Raw genomic sequence first — 17,562 nt, 5'->3', positions numbered from 1 at the left:
TTTGTAAATGGGATTGCTAGACCTAATCTGTGGTTCAGAGAGGACACTTTTACCCTCCTTCCTAGCAGATTTTTAGTTACTACTCATTAAACCAGTCCTGTTCATGAAAATATTTGAAGAAAAGGCAAATGCAGGTATTTTCAGTTGGTTTTGATGAAGTCCCTGGTTATATATAATCTTCATACACCCAATTACTTGGTTGGAATGTGACAAGAAAAGTGAACATAAAATCTATTTGGCAGTTAATAAATCTGGCTATATCTTCCTCTCTTTGGGAAGGAAATCAAGTATTTTTCAATCTGGCATTCTTGTATATAGGCAAAAATAAAACTCTTTCCTGTTTAAAAACATGCAGGAAAAATATTTCAGGTATCAAAAATTTGCTGGACTGCTTTATTGATTCTCATTCTAAAGTGGGTTTTTGTCTCTCTTCTCTGAAGTGGGTTTTCCCCTCAGTTCTCTTGCAAGAGGTTGCTGGGGTTTTTTTTGCTACAGTTTCTGCTTCTAAGATGAAAGCCCCTCAATCGGTGAACAGAAACTACACCCATTACCATTTGACCAGACTAAATTCTGGATTCAAGACCAAATGCTTGCAGAAGTGGTGGTCTTAAGCATGTGTCACGGGAGATGGTTGACCAAAACACTTCACCAGTACTTCAGAAAAGTTACAATTAAGGAGCTCACTTCTACCATTATGCTCAATTTGCAATCACTTTAAGAGGAAAAAGCTCCAAATCTAATGACTACTTTGATTCAAGAGTGATTTTGTCCACAGGTAGTCAAAGAGAGACAGTAGTTGCCTTAAGAATGGAACGTTACTTATAAGCAGAGTTCCCTGAAGATACTACTTTCAGGTAAATATCCAGCCCTCTTTCCCCTTGAAGGATGCTTTATTTCTTTTTCAGTTAAGGCTCCGGTTGCAAAGGAACTGGGTGTGATATTTACATGCCTCGAGGTAAATGTAGTAATACACACCTAAACAGTTTTGCTGAAAGGTAAAGCCTTACCTAATCAAGCCAGAAATCACCCATCCTGCACCATATGCAGGCGGCTTTTAAGACCCAGAAAATGTCCAGAAAAAATGCTGATTTTGGAGGAGTTTCCCTTTAGACAGAGAAAAAGAAATTTTCTGGACACTTAGTAATTAGCATTAAAGAGCTCATGCTCTTTTTTGGACAAATGTTAAAATAAAAAATGCTTGAAGCATTGCATGAGAAGGATTGTTTTGCACAGTCCTCAAGTTACCAGAGTTTTGATTTGTTTTGGTTTGTTTTTTTTGTAAATGGTTTATAAGGTTTAATGCACATGCTTCAAACAGCAAATGCCTTCCTGAACCCTGAAACTGCCTTTGGAGGCAGGACTGGGATAATACAAATCCAAGAGGAATGCATTTTTCCTAATTTTAAAGTGAGCTTTGAGAAAATGCAGACCGACAAACAATGTAATGAGTACTGATTGTCTAAAATATGATCGATACTCAGAACTTTGTGCAAGCTTTATACCAGCAAAACTGCCACTTGCTACAGTTAGCATTAATGATAGATTTAAGCTATAGTCCTGGTTGGTCTGGTATGTCATGCTGGCATTGCTAAAATTTGTACTGTGTTTCAAGCAGCAAAGCTTGCTATAGGGAGTAAGGACATGATGGAAAGGAAGGCGACTACGGACAGAAATAAATATGAAAGCAGGTTGCTGGAACTAATGAGTAATCAAGCAGTATTAGACTTTTCATGTGAGTTCATTCTACAATGAGTGTTGAACAGCACGGAAATCTGTTTCAGATTAGATGTCCTTGCCAGACAGTCTGAACTCCCTCCCTTGTCAAAGAAATAGGATATGAATTTTGCACAGCATCTTGTGCAGTATTGTTACTACAGAGACATTGACTTTCCATACCATGTTTTTAAGTACTGCTGTCTGAAGGCATTGGTGGGTAACAAGAAAAAATGAGTCTCTAGAACTGGATTAAAGTTAATACATGTATTTGAACTACACAGAGGTCCACTTTGCTCACCGTGAGCACAGTTCTTAGTTCAAGAGCCTTAAAAGGATAAAAAGAACATCCTAAACAGTCCTCACCAAATCCTTCTAAAGACAGAGTTTGTTCTGAAAAGCAGTATGGTGAAAACTATTCCTCTCCCATTTCTAGATTAGATCTATTCTCTGTCTGAAATCATCTGCATCCACACCTCTCTTGCTGACCATAAGGTAAGGCCAAGAAGGCCAATGGCATCCTGGCCTCTATTAAGAATAGTGTAGCCAGTCGGTCTAGGGAAGTGATCGTCCCTCTGTACTCGGCACTGGTGAGGCCGCACCTTGAATACTGTGTCCAGTTCTGGGCCCCGCACTTCAAGATGTTGAGGTGTTGGAGCGAGTCCAGAGGAGGGCGACCAAGCTGGTGAAGGATCTGGAGGGTCTGACCTACGAGGAACAGCTGAGGGAGCTGGGGTTGTTTAGCCTGGAGAAGAGAAGGCTCAGAGGTGACCTTATTGCAGTCTACAACTACCTGAAGGGAGGTTGTAGTGAAGTGGGAGTCGGCCTCTTCTCGCAGGCAACTAGCGATAGGACAAGAGGACACAGCCTCAAGCTTTGCCAGGGGAGGTTCAGGTTGGACATTAGGAAGAATTTATTTTCAGAAAGGGTTATTAGACATTGGAGTGGGCTGCCCAGGGAGGTGGTGGAGTCACCATCTCTGGATGTGTTTAAGAAAAGACTGGACATGACACTTAGTGCCATGGTCTAGTTGACAGGGTGGTGTCAGGGCAATGGTTGGATTCGATGATCCCTGAGGTCTCTTCCAACCTGGTTGATTCTGTGATTTTGGGTTTAGGAGAAATATTAACTAGGATAAAAGAGCAGAAATAATTCTGTGATTTTACAATTTAATGTTTATGTGATTTGTAGCCAATGATAAAAGACATAACTAAAAAAACCCTTCTCTGTATATGAAAGAGAAATTGAAGCATAAGCTGTTTTTTTGCTGACTAATGTCATTCCTTTTTCTGTATTAAATAAAGATCTGTAACTGTAAACACTTAATTAACAATTGTGTTGATAATGCATGAATCATGAAAGAAACAAGCTTGTTGTCCCCTCGCTGGAGCAGTTTCTCTGAAATAAAGAGGGAAAAAGTCTACTTATGTTCAAAAACCAAAGCATATGTAACTCAGTGCAAACATGAAGCAGTTCTGTTGCATATGCGCCTTTTTCACAGTCATTCTTCTGACCATAAACATGTTTTAAGATGTAATTTATGCGGCAAAGTGGTAAACTCCACCATGAAACAAATGAAACAGAAAAAAACAGATTACTACCTTCTTGTTAAAGTCACTAAGCCAAATTCTGCTCTGATGTGCAGGTACAATGGGAGCTGCTTCAATGTCTGTGAAGATACGAAATGGCCTTCATATACAGATGATGATAACCAAAACCAGGTGATGATGAAATGACTGAGTGGGTTTATAACTTTCTTCTTCAATGGTCATCTCTTCAAAATAATCCCTGTTTTTCTCATTTGTCTGCAGTAGTATGGACACCGACACTAACAAGTATCAGAAGGAAAAAGTAGAAGGAAAGAACATAATATTAATACAGGGTAGAAGTGCTATTGATCAGAGGTGTCAAGCAGGTGGCCTTTGAAGCAGATAGGAAACTATGGGGGCTAGTTAGCTACATTTTGCTTAATGTTGTGTTGTAAGGTAGCTGAGAGTATTTGGTGTCAGGCTACTGCAGTTAACACAATTTTGATCATGGCTGGCTGTCAACTCCATATACTCCCGTGGGTGAAGACAGGACAAAAACTATCTCTAGAAAAGATACTTCCTTCATCCTGGTCTACAGCAGTGTAAAAAAATATTGTGACCGGTCCCCTAGAAGTTGTCTTTTATTGTTTTGGACCAAATAGGAAAAACTGCTGGAGATCCTAAATATTGACTTCCTCAGGTTCTTTAACTTTTGATAGGGTCATATCTTCTACATAAGAAAAATAAATGTATGGTAGGAGACACAGAAAGCAAACAGGCTTGGCATGATTAGTAGCTATGCCTTACAGTATGAACACAGAGAACTGAAAAGTGATATCCCTGGGACAGTGCTGGTCTGGTCTCTTAGGATACTTGGTCCTGGAACTGAAGATGTCTCTTTACAAGTATTTATGGTTTAGAAATAAGTGAGGGTTCTCTCTCAGCAGGAAAGGACTGGTTTTACAGTCCTTTCACAGTCAAGTCTTGTTTGAGGTTCTGTGGTCAGTAGAAGAATCACCCCCTTGCCATGGCCAAAGTAATCTCTTGTGTATATTCCACTGATGGGAACAAAATATCCCAGTCCTAGCAGCTATACCTAAAGGAGCTTGTATACCTTGTTCCTGTTTGACCTCAGCTGCTATAGGTCCATCTTTTCTTTAGACTCCTCAACCCAAAGTTCAAGTAATTTAACAGCACACGGTATCCACTTTTCTGTAGTACCTCATGTTACTTTTACCCTGTCCTCCTCTAGTTAAACTGGAATAAATATAAGCATTGTGCATCCCAAGCTTTACATGAGATTTTAAATGAGAATATAATAGAAAATCACTTACATGGACAAGCCAGAAGTTTTCATGGTCTCTAGTAATTCATTATAAGGCTATGAATCAACAACCTGAATGTGGCTAAATTTCAACAAACAAACAAACAAACAAGCAAAAACTTTCTTAAATATTAAAAAGTGGTCTTTGGTCTAGCCAAATTGTTGAACTGAGACTCTGAAGACATGATAAAAACCCCATCTTGTGCCACAGATGCTGGCTAATCTGCAGTATGTCACTTAGTTTACAGATCTTTGTCTTTAAATTAGCGTAACTCTTCCCTACCTCAAGTGCACATGGTGAGAATAAAACTGATTAATGATTACTACCCTCTTGAATATTGGGAATCAGACAGTCCAATGAAATGAATGGAAGTGAGATAAAATGCAAACTGTACAACTACATAAAACAGCCTGTAAATATTTCTAAATTTCTACTTGCATAACCTGCTAAATTTCCTTAATTCTGTGTCTATATCTAGTATTATTTTCATAGCTCTGCCACTGATTCAGTACCAAGCCCTGGTTAGGTCAGATCAGGACTTTGTACTTCTTCCTAGTTAATGTCACTGTTCTCATTTTGCACACCTGCTCCTGTACACTTGCTACTGTACATAGTCTGTAAAGTATATTAAAAATGCTCCATGTTATTCAGTGCATATGCAAGGGCAAGGTAGACATAATAGTGTAAATTAGGAACATTGCAAAGACTACAAACACAGCTATATGCAACAACGGTAATCCTTAGAGTAGGATCTTGTAGTTGCTGACATCACTGAGAGAAATATCAAAGCAGCGAAGTCTGTGAATTACTAATGACTAGGTATGTTCAGAGATAGCATTTGCAATTACCTTTATCCACCTCACAATAGTAGTGTATTTTCCTATTGATTCCTAGATGAGACTTGTGATCATTCAGGATATTACTGAAAGCTGTACCCTCATTTCAAAACGTGCATATAGCGTTCAGACTCTGGCGATGCACTGGTATGAGTGTATTCCAGTGACACTGAGAGAACACTTGTCTATTTCTTATCCATTTGGGAAAAAAAGACATGAATATTTGAGAATGTATATTTAGTTTGCAGAAGCACATACTCTTTAATCAAAATCTGTTTATAATCAACACATGTAATGAATGTATATTTGTAGGTAATTGTTATGATTTGGAAAAGAAAGGAAAACCTCACAAATCTCATGTATCATATCTCTAACACCTCTGAAATAGTAGTGTGAGCACACACTGGACATAGCTGTAAGATCATTCTGATGGTCTGATTCAGATTTCATAACCCTAGAAAACAGAAGTTACCTTGAGTACACTAATGACTGAATAGTTTTGAAAGAAAAATTTGTTTCTTTTGCTTTAGCTTTTGATTAAATGAAATTTTGAGAAAAAACAACACTTTCTACTAATTTTTAAGTTTTACTTGATTTTTAGGCAATTACCTCTGCTGAAAAATGTTTATTTCTAATTGGAAATATGTGGGGGTTTATTAGTGTTTTTCAGGGCATAAGAAAATGAGCAGAAGGGGAGGAAAAGAGAGGGGGTACATGTTCAGACCTACTTTAACAATGGCGTTATGCCAGTCAAACAGAGAATGAGGATTCATATTTCCTCCTAACTGGAAAGCATCATCATACATAATGTTGTTGTGCTAATGACAGGTATGTTATTTTAGAAAAAACATTCCTCATCATTCTCTGTTCTAGAGGTTTAGACATTCATGTGTTAGAAAACAGGTTCACATGAACAATGAGAAAACAGACGCAATAGCTCCTTAGTGAAGAGTAATACCTGTATCTTTTCCATATCACTCATTGTACTGGGATGGTGCTGCTTCTGTTACTTCACCTCTGATTACTCCAGGATTGGAAGCAATCAGTCACTATGAGTTTGGCAGCTGCAGGATCCAGATGTGCAGCCCTTGGAATGAAAACATCTGGCTGTGGCAGCTGGCTACCACTTTCCCTTTTCTGTTTTTCTGAGCAGATGTGATTGCGCTGTGCATCACACCAACATTATTAATTTTCACACCATTTTCTTGTAACAATGGGGAACTGACTCACTGTAGCATGTTTTTGATGTGGGAGAGGAACAAATTATACACAGAGGTCCTGTTTCTCTTGCCTACATTGTTTTACCTTCTTTGACCTGAGTGGATTTAGCTTTGATTTAGACAGACAGAGGAGAATAAGGTTAAAAATGCATGGTGATCCAACACCAGCAACAGACCAAATTCAGCCCTCCTCTCTGTTTTTAAATAGCGCAGAATACTCCAGTCAGCTTTCAGAAAAACTAACCTGGACAGTAACTAGGACTGAGAAGGAGATTCTTACAATTTCTGAAACAGTTTGCTAGCAGACTTTAAACCAGAGTTAGGCTAATGAAAGTAACACTGGAAAGGAAGTAGTTGACTCAGACATCCTGGAGAATATGGATGGGGGTGAAATGGAACAGCCAGTGTGAAAACAACAGCATAGATAATACAGAGTGATTTTAAATTAGGCTACAAATACATTTTTGGTACACCAATGTTAATCAAAAAAAAAAACAAACCACATTTTAAACTGATTTCTGTCCAGAACAATGACTGAGTAAGAAGTAACAGGAAGAGCAGAGCCCAGAATAGTGTACCCTGCTTATTACTCTGTGGCACTAGGCACTGTCTAGTCCTGATAATCTAACCGTGGATAATCCAGAGCTGGCTGCACACGTGTTTATAGTGTAGTCCTTTGTTCAGGCTTACTTGGATTGTGATCGCTTCAACCACATGCAAAACAAGAATGAAATGGACCTAATTCTCCTGGGTTTTATAATTAAAATCAAACTTTAACTGAAATTTATTAGGAAAAGATAAAATCTCACCAGTCATTTTCTGTTAATGGCAGGGGATGCTGCGATTTTCTGGGCTCTTCAGTAACTGTTCTTATGACATATGCAATTGAATTACCAGGATTGCTGTCTGCAGTTGATATTGGAGTGTGCACTAGTCATCTCTGTCCCAATTGGTTCATCTAAAAAGGGGACTGAAAGGGAAAAAATAAATGCATGAATTTTGTTCGTAAATACATGATCCTAGATAAAATCGGAATACTTGTCATCCGTTATTCTGGTGGCCAGTTTTGATTCTCATAGAAGTAATTTCTCCACGCATCTTTTTGATTAGGCTAAAGGAGGAATATTCTCCTTTCCTCTCTGCATATGGCAAGAGTGTCTCACATTGGTGACTGATGGTGACAACTCTGAAGTCCCAAATGCATGGAGATATATGATCAGGGCATGACTGCCTGCATATAAACAATCCAAATTCATTCTTTGCTTTTGGCTCATGGAAATAAGTCTTGAAGTACAGAATCTATGTTTTTCTTCACATCCTGTAACACAACATGTTAATAAAAGAAGAGAGCAGACATCACTAGCTTTGATACATGGACATGTAATACAGCTGTGGTGTCACACAGGGTTTGCTGGGAAATAGTTTTTACTCTGCATGGTAAATTTGGCAGCTGCCCTCTCCATTTCCTGATTTCCTTTTACTTTATTCACCTTATGTCTTTTGCTGGAGCCAAGTCCATGGATCCCCAACTCTGCAAAGATTTGTGTCCGTATCTTGATAAAGATTCTAAGGGCATCCAGCTGCTACCGCTCTTGGTGCAAATGTCCGTTTGCAACAACAGAAGACCAAAATCTTGAGAAAGGCTGTTTAAATAATTTTTAGCATGTAACCTTCTTTAATTCCTTGACTTACATCCCAGCAGAAATATCTGAGCAGAAACATCTGTGCAGAAACATCTGAGCAGATCTCATGTGGCAGGAACAGAATATCTAGCAAAATCACAACCCTGGACTTCAGTAGGGCCATCTTTGGACTTTTCAAGCAATTGCTAGGGGAAATCCCATGGGACAGGGTACTAGAAGGTAAGGGGGCACAAGATAGTTGGTTAGCATTCAAGGACTGCTTCTTCTGAGCTCAAGATCAGAGCATCCCAACAGGTAGGAAGTCAAGGAAGGGTACCAGGAGACCTGCATAGTTAAACAGGGAACTGCTGCGCAAACTCAAGTGGAAGAAGAGAGTGTACAGATCATGGAAGGAGGGGCTGGCCACTTGGGAGGAATAGAAGTCTTATGTCAGAGGATGTAGGGAGGCAACTAGGAAAGCTAAGGCCTCCTTGGAATTAAACCTTGCAAGAGAGGTCAAGGACAACAGAAAGGGCTTCTTCAAATACATTGCAGGTAAAGCCAACACTAGAGGCAATGTAGGCCCACTGATGAATGAGGTGGGGGCCCTGGAGACAGAGGATAAAAAGAAGGCGGAGTTACTGAATGCCTTCTTTGCCTCTGTCTATACTGCTGGAGGCTGTCCTGAGGAGCCCCGGACCCCTGAGGCCTCAGAAGAAGTCAGGATAGAGGAGGAGTCTGTCTTGGTTGATGAGGGCTGGGTCAGGGACCAATTAAGCAATCTGGACGTCCATAAATCCATGGGCCCTGATGGGATGCACCCACGGGTGCTGAGGGAGCTGGCGGAAGGCATTGCTAGGCCACTCTCCATCATCTTTGCTAAGTCGTGGGGAACAGGAGAGGTGCCTGAGGACTGGAGGAAAGCGAATGTCACTCCAGTCTTCAAAAAGGGCAAGAAGGAGGACCCGGATAACCATAGACCAGTCAGCCTCACCTCCATCCCCGGAAAGATAATGGAACAACTTGTTCTTGGTGCTGTCTCTAGGCACATCAAGGATAAGTGGATCATTAGGGGCAGTCACCATGGCTTCACCAAGGGGAAGTCATGCTTAACCAACCTGATAGCCTTTTATGAGGACATAGCCCAGGGGATAGATGATGGTAAAGCTGTGGATGTGGTCTATCTTGATTTCAGTAAAGCGTTTGACACAGTCTCCCACAGCATCCTCGCAGCTAAACTGAGGGAGTGTGGTCTGGATGATCAGGTAGTGAGGTGGATTGTGAACTGGCTGAAGGAAAGAAGCCAGAGAGTGGTGGTCAATGGGACAGAGTCCAGTTGGAGGCCTGTATCTAGCGGAGTTCCTCAAGGGTTGGTACTGGGACCAGTACTATTCAATGTATTCATTAATGGGTTGGATGAGGGATTAGAGTGCACTGTCAGCAAGTTTGCTGATGACACAAAACTGGGAGGAGTGGCTGACACACCAGAAGGCTGTGCTGCCATTCAGAGAGACCTAGACAGGCTGGAGAGTTGGACGGGGAGAAATTTAATGAAATATAACAAGGGCAAGTGTAGAGTCCTGCATCTGGGCAAGAACAACCCCATGTACCAGTACAAGTTGGGGACAGACCTGTTGGAGAGCAGCACAGGGGAAAGGGACCTGGGGGTCCTAGTGGACAGAGGATGACCATGAGCCAGCAATGTGCCCTTGTGGCCAAGAAGGCCAATGGCATCCTGGGGTGTATTAGAAGGGGTGTGGTTAGCAGGTCGAGAAAGGTTCTCCTCCCCCTCTACTCTGCCCTGGTGAGGCCGCATCTGGAATATTGTGTCCAGTTCTGGGCCCCTCAGTTCAAGAAGGACAGGGAACTGCTAGAGAGAGTCCAGCGCAGAGCCACAAAGATGATTAAGAGGTGGAACATCTCCCTTATGAGGAGAGGCTGAGGGAGCTGGGTCTCTTTAGCTTGGAGAAGAGGAGACTGAGGGGTGACCTCATTAACGTTTATAAATATGTAAAGGGCAAGTGTCAAGAGGATGGAGCCAGGCTCTTCTCAGTGACTTCCACTGACAGGACAAGAGGCAATGGGTGCAAGCTAGAACACAGGAGGTTCCACATAAATATGAGGAAAAACTTCTTTACCGTGAGGGTAACTGAACACTGGAACAGGCTGCCCAGAGAGGTTGTGGAGTTTCCTTCTCTGGAGACATTCAAAACCTGTCTGGACGCGTTCCTGTGTGACATGATCTGGGTAATCCTGCTCCGGCAGGGGGATTGGACTAGATGATCTTTCGAGGTCCCTTCCAATCCCTAACATTCTGTGATGCTGTGAAAATCAAACAGACCATCAAACATCCTCCCTCCCCTTTTTTTTTTACCCTTTTCTAGTTGTAAATTTAATTTGCGAGTGTTCCCATTTGCTGTCCTGGACTAGCAGATAAGAGGTAGATCTCTGCTTTTTTTAAATTCTGGACAATGTTGTGGAGGCTTGTTGGCTTTTCACTTGTTATGAAAATAAGATGTGTGGAAGAACCTAACCAGGCTTTTCCACTGGACTTGCTTCCAAGCTGGCACAGGTAGAAGTTACGTGATTCTGGCAATGTTGTACTTTTTGAAGGTACAGGGTGCCGAATGCAAAAAGAAAAAAACAAATAGGGAAAAAAAGGGATAGAAAGAGTTCATTTTATGTAATATAAATCGGTTTTTATCTGTAGCCATTTTAAAAGAGCGGAGGAGGAAGGAATAGAGGACTCACTTACTTTGCTCTTCATTAACATTTTATTGCCCCAACATAAATTGCCAGTGATCTTTATTTTGTTTTCTGTTGTATTCAGTTTTGTCTTTCTTATTTTAAGCATCACAAAATCTTTTAATCTCTCTTTTGTCAGGCTTTAAAAGTTCTAAATTTGTCAGATTATTATTAAACATATAGGATATTATCCAAGCCAACCTAAGACAGTGAATTCTGCTTTGTACCATCAATAAGCCTGATACTTCTGCTGGTGTTTACATTGTGTTCCTTATTTCCCTGTTTTGTAAGGACAGTATGTCTATCGGGTGGTAGCAGAGAGGGAGAGTTAGCATTTTCGGTTCTGAACAAGAGCACTGCTAAGGTAAGACAGTTCTCTTCACATACAAAATAGCTTTCCCACTCTATTCAGCAGCTCCAAACTCAGCTCACATGCCCTGGCAGACTCGGAGATGATTAGGGCAGCAGGGAAAAGAATTACATTTTGTTGCCTTCATCAGCTTATTCTCAAAGGCCCACGAATAGCAAGTTATGCTTTTCTTTCTCTGCAGAGTTCTATGAGATTAATTTTCCATGTCTTTTTATTACCTTTTGCCTGCAAAGCTTCTACATCTGGAACAAAAGAGAGCCCCCTAATTTCATTCTTTCACCCTGAACAGGATCATAATCTAAGTGCGTATGAGGAGAGGCTTGTTAGTAATAAAAGAAGGAAACAGTTAGGGTCACCTGGGACTGTGAGGGACAGCCCAGACGAGATTCAAACAGAGAACTGTAGTGATGATTTTTGAGAAATCTGGGTGATGAGACTTCTGAAATGCACAGTCTGATCTGGACTTTACTGAAAAATACCAAAAAGCTCGGGTCAGAGCTCCAAGGTTCAGTGTTTCTAAACATACATAATGAGGGATTGCTGCTGCCTTGCCTTTTCTCCCTGCTTAATAAAGATTTTGAGTTGTATTCCATGAGGACACACAAACCTTCCTAAAGGCTACCCATATTTCTGATAACTTTTATAGTTAATTCAAGACAATGTATATTTTTAAATGCATATGGTTATAGTTGTCCAGCAAAATGGTTTCGATCTAGAAACAACTGGCCGAGAAAGGAGGAAAAAACAGAACAGTGCAGGCTCCAAGAACATTCCCAAAGGACAATATTTTCAACAATAGGAAGATTCACATGGGAGAATGAAATGCACACTCTACAGTCACAGCCTTTTTAAGCTCTGTTATCAGTTGTTCTAAGATCTAAATTATTTTGGAGACTCATTTTTTTTATAAGCATGAGAACGATTGACAGCTTTAAATGAGGAGTAGGTGTATGTCAGATTCTTGGCAAACAGTCGGAGCTGCAGCTCTTGTGTGGTGTCAGGGAGGGAGGGAGGAACACAGTCCTGAAAAGACCTCAGTACCGCAAATATTCCAATTGCAGCCCACTTCCCTAAGCATTTTTGTTATGTCTCTATACTGTCCTTTTTTAAATACATAATTTTCAGAGACTGCACACATGCGGTGTTATATAGACTGGCTAGGTCAATGTGCTTTGCTCAGAAGAGTTTATATGCTCTATTGCCATTGTGGTAATTCTCTCATTCATGTTACAAGATTTTTTCTTTATTTTTTAATAGAAGAACAACTTGCTTTCCTTCTTTTTTTTGTGTGATCGTGTTACAGTTAACCCAATTCCACAAATAAAAGTAGTCAAACAGAAATGACACAGTGTGCTTACCCAAATACTTGGGGACTACATTGTCTCTTGTTACTGACAAAATTCTCATTATAAGAGGACTCCAGTTCTGTTTTACTGTAAGATTAAACCCTGTTGGTTTTCCAAGTGCAGTTTGGCTTAGGACATAACATGCACAGACAGCAAGCACTGAAAACAGACACACAGAAAGAACCCGATCTCAGCACAGATGAGTTTAAAATAATAATATAATAAAAAGAGAAAATAACATTTTGCAAACATCTAACACAGAGTAGTTTACCCTGGCATGAACCTTGGTCTAATGATGAAATTATATTTGGCACTGCAGTCAATGACAATGGCTGCACTGTAGCCTGTGTGGTTTATACATTTGCCTAGTGCTTTACTTGGGACAAAGAATTTAAAACAGAGGCAATGCAGAAAAAATAAATGAGCAGTTTTAAGTTTGCTGTAGAATAAATACACATACACATTGCTGCAGATGTTATTCATTGGCAAGAGCTGCCACATTATTATGCTGTGAGCTTCATAATATTTTAATGAGCTTTTACCCCAAACAGCAATGAAAGCGGAACAATAAGAAGCTCTCAAAGAGTAAAAAAGTTTGGGAAGAGGGGAAGGTTGTTAGATATTTTCTTTTGGGGAGGACTGTCTTTGAGGAAAAACACATAACATACATTGGAAAATGTCGGGATTGAAATAATGTCTGAGTTTAGTAAAGCCAAATAAACTCTAATACATGAGTAGTTTGCAAAATAAAAGAGTTGTGTTTATTTACTTATTTATCCATTCATTCATTTGTTCATTCATTCAGTCATTCATTCATTTTTCGTATAGCACATTTGTGCTAAATGAAAGTAAGAAAAGGTACTAGTGTAATTCAAGTTGGGTTTGATTTTTAATGCTGGGGAACTCTTAAGCAGCACTGTGACAATAGTGCTGTTATTGTACTGTGCCAATTAAAGTCTTAAAATAAATAGTAAAACACTTAATATATATTGTAAATATCATGGTGATTTAAGCATTGTTATATATAGATTAAAAATCTTTGGGGATGCATGGCAAGGCAGTGAGTGAAGGGTTTGAGTTATTTTCTCCTAAAAAAATAAAAAACACAAAATCTAAACCCAACTTGACAAGGCAGAATTCCAGCAAAAAGTGGAGAAATCTGATAACCACATTAATGCTCATCATTTTAATTCTCATGATCTGTAAAAAAGATCTCTATTCTCCCCTGAATTTGGCATGCCACCAGCTACCTGAGCAAATAAAAAAAAAATAGATGTCCACCTCCTCCCACCTGAAGTAGCTTAATCCACTTGGATTTCATTTCAGCATACCCCCCATTATGAAATATTTCCACAGACCCCTCTGTACCTCCTGGTGAGGCAGTTTTAAGCACAGGAAATCTGCTTTTTGTTTGGGCCTCCTCCCAGTGGATTCGTGGGATTCTTGCTGTCAGTTGCGCTGGAAGCTGTTTCTCCTGGCAAGGGATGGGATGCACAGTCAGGCAGCAGCAGGGTGGGCACCGTCTGCATGCAGCTGGTCTTTGCCAGCCACTCTCCCATCCCTGGCTGTCCTCCTGCTACAGGGGAAGGGACCAGAGCCGTCCTCCCTGGCTGTCGGTGGGAGGAAGCCGGGGGGCTCACAGCCTTGATCTGCTGCAGGCGCTGGAAGCGCCCACGATGGTTGAACATGGGAATGAAATCCAAGTGTATTATTGTGATGCAAGAGTGCGATCGAGATGATTTTGATTGACTCCTTAATTTACCTTGGGATAACCCGTGTCTCTCCTTCCAGCTCTCTCTGCTCTGTTTCTGCACCAAGTCGGAGGATAGCAGCACTGACTGTGGAGAGATCATCTGGCAAAGCCCTCCCTGCCTCTTATTTCCTGAAATTGTGCCTGAACTGACTGGTGAGCTTTCAAACCTCACACAGAGATACATGGAATGGAAAACATGTATCCATGTATCCCTGTGTGAGGTTTGAAAGCATATAAGAGTAAAAGTGGTACAGCCATGCTCACCAGTCAGTTCAGGCACAATTTCAGGAAATAAGAGGCAGGGAGGACTTTGCCAGATGATCTCTGCACAGTCAGTGCTGCTATCCTCTGACTTACATTACACCATGTAATTTGACTCTTGTAGTCTATATTTTTACAGTGAAAAGTGTAATATCTGCAGTTTCTTCCGTTCTGTAGGGCATTTGCAAATACACTTAGATACAAAAGAGAAAAGGGAGAGATTTCCTGGGCTGGAAGCTCTCTGACAGGGCTCTAGTGCCATCAAAGGATCCAGATGTTCTAACATCTGTGGGTAAAACTCATTCCAAACCTGGAATGTGGAACACTGGCCTGTCCTCTGCACCCCATAGGGAAGCACCAGAAAGGAAAGAATGGCTGGCCTGCCAGCATGGAGGGACACAAGAAGAGGGGAAAAAAGGCCCTGGGATGTTTACCATTTCATACACAGAATTTGTACATCACACATACAGAATTTGCCAACCTGTTTTTATTTGTTCACAAATCCCAACTTTACAGGAGCATATCCTGAACAACGAGGTCAGGGTTTGATTAACGTGGAAGCCAAGGTTTGACTGTAGATTTCATCCAACTTATTAACGGAGGAAGAGCAGGTGGGTAAAGTGATTTGTAAAAGAAGGTGTAGAAAACAAGAAGTAGAGATGTGGGAAAGAATAAAGACTGCTAGATGAAGCTGGTTTTCAAACTGTGTTTCAGCCCATCTGTATTTTCTTTATTCATTCACATCTTGAGGAAATGATGATTTGTTCCTGCTGATCTTGAAATTCTAAGATGCATTATGAGATGAAAAACGAACTTATAAGAAATTCATCCAGCATAAATTTCTATAAATCAGTAGAAGGACACATGATTTCCACAAGCTTGCAGAAGTTAATCTTGGGATCCACCTCTTGGAACATTTCGATCCTGCACATTGATCTGCTACTTAATTTAAACGTACACGTGCACCAAATACTTTGGGAAGAAGCTGAATTGAACTTGTGGTCTCTTACAACGTTCTTTCTCTTTGAAGTTGTCTTTTGATCAAAGAATTCAACAAGATAATCTGTCTAGAAAGAACGACATTGGCCGTACAGATAGCTCTTCTTTTACTGGGGTAATTACTTTTGGTGGTAAGTTTGAGAAAGATTGAGTCTTGTTCTGCTGTACTTTTACTCTGAAGGCCTTACCATGAATAAAGCAATATCAATGACCTACACAGACAAACATGTGACAGAAGAGCAGTGGTCAGCAAAGGAATATACAAAAGCTGCAGAAGGATCAGGGAGGGGAATGGCATGTTTCTCATGAAGATGAGATCTTCACTGATATTTGTCAGCTCAACACTGGAGTTGTGGATGTGTGAGAGCTATGGATGTAGTTGCTTACTAAGCAGTGGAAATAATGGAAAATGTTCTGCCATGTTCAGTGATGCTGTCATGCATCTTTAGTATTGACAAACTACTGGCCAGGATAGGCTGGTTTATTAATGCTAAGCAATATTCTGTAGTTCATTATGTTTTCACACTGAATTAAGCATTTTTGCTTTCATTGCCTTACAGGTAGCAAGAAATCATGACAGAAGCTGTGAGGCGGTTCAAGAAAGATGACCATATGTGGATGTGTTTGTACTGTTCCGCAGAATACTAGATCGGAAGTCTTTAATCTCCTTGGTACTAGATCGAAAGTCTTTCATCTTCCTGGTCTGAAAGCAAGATTTACCTTTTTTTTCTGTTACTATTTTTCTCCAACTTGAAATGTTCAGAACATAAACTATACATCAAAATAAACTTTTTTTTTTTCTAAAATAAATTGTCTATTTTTTAAAAAAACCCTACATACATAAAAATCACATTGCTTAAAAAACTTTCCTTTTTTTTTGGCAACATTGAATATTTCAGACTCTGGTTTTCCTTTTTATCTCCTGTTATTTGTTTTCACTGAATGCAATATAGTGAATTCCACTCAGAACTTTTTCATTTGGTTTTGGTTTACTTTTTTCCATTTTGATACATTTTAAAACTGCCAACTTTGGAAAGCTGAAAGGTGTTTATAGTAATAAAGGAGAGTATATCAAGATGATGACAATGCAATTTGCATGCTGTCCTGCAGACCTTTTTCAAGCCAGAAGAGTTTGGAAACAAATAGAAAATGGGGAGTGGGGCAGTGTCAGAACTGAAAAGGAGAAATAAATTGAGATCAGTATGACTGCTTAAATATCAACCCTTGGACTGCACTCTGTGACAAAAAGAGCAGATGATCACCGCTTATTTTAAAGCTTAATATTTTTCAAAACATATTTTGTGAAGCACTCCACAAAGACAGAAGACTTCTAAAGCTCCTGTAATGGAAACTTTTACAAAAATTGGTTTCAAACTTTTTAGTCTACCTTAATAAAAGTGGCTTTAGATTTGTTTACATCAGGACTGAACTTGCTGTCCTGATGATTTGTATTTATCTTCATGCTTTTACTCACTTTCAAGAATTATGCAAGTTTTAAAACTTTTGGTAGAATACTGGTCTCTCTCTCTCTCTCTCTCTCTGTGTGTCTTAGAAATTATGTATGTAGTATGATTCATAGTACAGGCACATATTTCAGGAAGCTGCATTGCATGATGGAATAAATTATCCTAACACCGCTGCCAAGAGCACCTAGTTATTGAACTTGCCTTGAACTTGCCACAGTGTCATAAGTCCAAAACTATGGACAGGGGAAAAAAAGAAAAAAAAAGGCATTTTTGGCTTTTTTTTTATGAGGTACAAGAGAATAGCTGGACTGTTAATCGGATTATGCATTATCATTAGATTTATTGCCACAGATATTAATATATGTTTCTCAGGCCCC

At 40.0% G+C, this 17,562-nt stretch overlaps 1 long non-coding RNA gene across 1 annotated transcript; it reads left to right on the top strand.

The window, feature by feature from the left end:
• The first annotated feature begins 783 nt into the window (after positions 1-783).
• LOC137676520 (uncharacterized) lies at positions 784-16,544 on the top strand. The gene is made up of 3 exons (XR_011050097.1): positions 784-854; positions 3,359-3,434; positions 16,280-16,544. It is a non-coding gene; the product is annotated as an uncharacterized lncRNA (long non-coding RNA).
• Positions 16,545-17,562: the final 1,018 nt, after the last annotated feature.

The sequence above is a fragment of the Nyctibius grandis genome, chromosome Z (genome assembly GCF_013368605.1).
Source record: "Nyctibius grandis isolate bNycGra1 chromosome Z, bNycGra1.pri, whole genome shotgun sequence".
Lineage (NCBI taxonomy): Eukaryota > Metazoa > Chordata > Aves > Nyctibiiformes > Nyctibiidae > Nyctibius > Nyctibius grandis.
The sequence above is the reverse complement of the archived record's forward strand: the minus strand, read 5'-3'. Positions and strand labels throughout refer to the sequence as shown.